The sequence below is a fragment of the Triticum dicoccoides genome, chromosome 1A, assembly GCF_002162155.2.
Source record: "Triticum dicoccoides isolate Atlit2015 ecotype Zavitan chromosome 1A, WEW_v2.0, whole genome shotgun sequence".
Classification (NCBI taxonomy): Eukaryota; Viridiplantae; Streptophyta; class Magnoliopsida; order Poales; family Poaceae; genus Triticum; species Triticum dicoccoides.
This window is the reverse complement of record NC_041380.1, coordinates 123,223,565-123,226,636: the sequence shown is the minus strand read 5'-3', so window position 1 is coordinate 123,226,636 and position 3,072 is coordinate 123,223,565. Positions and strand designations below refer to the sequence as shown.

Here is a 3,072-nt window from a genome sequence, read left to right as displayed (position 1 = left end):
GAATCCATAAGGACTATGCTTTTCTATCCTTGAACTAAGTTGAAACTCGAGCTCTAAAATCTGAACGAAAAAACTTGATTTCTTGGAAGGAGGGTCACTGCTCCAAATCGTGTTGCCTCGCCCGTACATCACCGAAGCTGGGGCACACATTGGAGCAGTGGCATTTGCGACGCCCAGCAGCGGGGTCACATCTCATCCCCATCAGCTCAAATCAAAACAGAACGCAAATTAGCCCAAACAGTTAGAAGACTTATTTAAACCGCACATGGTGCACTCAGACATAAGAGAAGACCCAAGCAGAGCGATCAAGCCATGCAATTCTAGTTATTAAAATACTAATTAGTTATTGTATCTAGACGGACAGTCTTATGTAAAACGTTTAGATTTACGTAGTAGTTTGCAAGGAGCATATACATACTATTTTTCAAATGGGGTGTATACAAGTATACAACTGATACTACTTTAACTGAAAACATCAGAGAGCATGTTTTAATTCATTCATGATCTCTGCATTTTATTTAGAAACAAGCATGCACCAAGATACTCACATAGAGAGCAGAATCCTCTCTTTCACAGTACTATTGTTTCATCTAGCTCTAACATATCCTCTCTTTCTCCCTTTTAATAAGTAGTATAGTTGATGCTATACAGACTTAAGAAGTAAGTAGTTGATGACAGATACAAATCGATGACACTGTAGTATGTACCTCAGGTCAGACGAAATTTCGGCGGATAGTAGAGTATGTGCAGACAGATTTCCGGCGAAGTCGGCGGTGTACAGCCACGGCGCTGTCGGAAACTTGAGGCGTGAAGATGAGCCAAATAACTGCAGATTATTCCAGAGAGTTAGAACACGAAAAACTATTTGACCTTGCAATAGAATAGAAAGGGTTCGGCGATGTGCACATCTCTCTCTGCTCTCTCTCTCTCTCTCTCTCTCTCTCTACCTCACCTCTTTTTTCACCACAAGTTACAAAACCAAATAACTGAATTTGTTGGCCCTGTACATCATTTAAAGATTAAAAGAAACTCAAATCCAAGATCAGTTGTCGTTCATGACCTCTGCATTTTATACAGAAACAAGAATGCACCAAGATACTCACATAGAAAGCAGAATCCTCTGTTTCACAGGGCTATTGTTTCATCTATCTCTAACATATCATCTATTTCTCCCTTTTAATAAGTAGTATAGTTGACGACATACATACTTAAGAAGTAAGTAGTTGATGACAGATACAAATTGATGACACTGTAGTATGTACCTCAGGTCAGACAAAGTTTCGGCGGACAGTAGAGTATGTGCAGAAGGATTTCCGGCGAAGTCGACGGTGTACAGCCACGACGCTGTTGGAAACTTGAGGCGCGACGATGAACCAAATAACTGCAGACTATCCCAAAGAGTTAGAACACGAAAAACTATTTGACCTTGCAATAGAATGGAAAGGGTTCGGTGATGTGCACGGTCATATGCATGAAAGCATCGAATTTGTTTACATGTAACATCAGCAGTATATACATGTAGTCGCCTCCAAAATTGACCATATGAGCTTTCAAATGAAAGGACAAAAATGAAAAAGGAACATATAAGAAATGTGAGTTATATAGTATTTTATTACCAACATGGCATCACTCAAAGATAATACTTGTCAAAGAACAGCTTGATCAGGCACAAAGACCTAGACATGTGAAAGAGAAGGGAATCAACACATAAAATTTAACCTGAATCTACCTCAACCATGAGCAAGTACGAGCACTGCTCCTTGCCTTGAGTAAGTGCTTGCTCTTGCTTAGTTTGCCCCAGCACAACAGAGATCAATTCCCTGGATGGCATATATTTAATATACGTTCTCCTCCTAGTACTAAAAATAGGACTACATGGCTTCCTAGCGAGTTAAAGCTAACAGAGATCAGAGAGCAAACTAATTTCACCAATTTATCACTGTAATCTCTATTGAATGCAACACTTTGCCACATCTTGTATTATCTATATGGCATTGCTAAAGTGATTCTAATCTGAAAAAAGAATAAAAAAATCCAACTTTGCCATGTTAAACAGCATCCATAGTATTGCATGATGTAGTGACCCAAAATTAGTAGCACTATAATTGGATGGTTCAAACTCATGTGCCAGATGTCCTAAAAGTTCAGACTTGTATTCACAAAATAAGGAAATTCAACAATATATCTTCAAATGTAACTATGGATGGATTGAACAACCAAATTGCTACCTGATAGAGCAAAATTCCATATGCTTTCTGTTTTTTAAACCGAGTTCGAGGTGGATTCCATATTCTAACTGCACTTTACGGGAATGGATCTACAATCATATTAAGAGATTCCCTTCATCTTGAGCTGGTGCTTCAGCTGTTGGAACACTTAAGCTCAGATCTTTAGTATGATTTTCTTTAAGTGTAGGATCGAACAAAACCTACATGATAGATTGCTTACATTTATTAATAATCAATCAAGCAATTTTCTTGCACGGATAACACTATGTCATGAAATGTATTGCTGCTATATTTTCGTTCAGTTTTTGTAATAAGATAAAGTACTTAAATGATCTGCCAAGGAATAAACCAAATCAACAGCGACTCTATGGTCTAATTATCAGCTCTACACAATTAATAATACAAATAGAACTCTGGTACTAATTCTACAGAAAAGATACACCAAATACATTATCAGTCAGGTTCAGTACCAAGACCATTTTAGACATCTAAACATATTTATAGTATAGCGATATAGCTGCAGGTGTAAAGCGTGAAAATTCTAGATGGTACAAACGGTAAGCTGACAAATTGTCGATGCAATGTAGGTGCCAAATAAGTGTTGGCGTCATACCACAGTGCACTGACACAAAGCATAAAAGGAGAATAACATATTAACATTTCATTGTTGTACCAAAGAACAGACCATAGCTTCACAGCTAAGATTAATGCAGTAGTAGCACTACAATGACTTGTCAATAGTGACCTCGCACACACTGGCATTTTTACTGTAACTATTTTATGAGCTTGCAAATAAAAGCACAAAAATGAGAAGGAAACAAAAATGAAAATAGCACATATATAC

General features: G+C 37.6%; 1 long non-coding RNA gene across 2 annotated transcripts; it reads right to left on the bottom strand.

Annotated features, from left to right (window-relative positions):
* Window positions 1-722: 722 nt before the first annotated feature.
* Window positions 723-2,765, bottom strand: LOC119270986. Of its 2 annotated transcripts, none has more exons than XR_005134400.1 (3): window positions 2,229-2,765; window positions 1,263-1,388; window positions 723-826 (listed from the first exon to the last, which is right to left on the bottom strand). It is a non-coding gene; the product is annotated as an uncharacterized LOC119270986 (long non-coding RNA). The 2 variants fall into 2 exon arrangements; XR_005134407.1 differs by having other exon boundaries at window positions 1,263-1,381.
* Window positions 2,766-3,072: the final 307 nt, after the last annotated feature.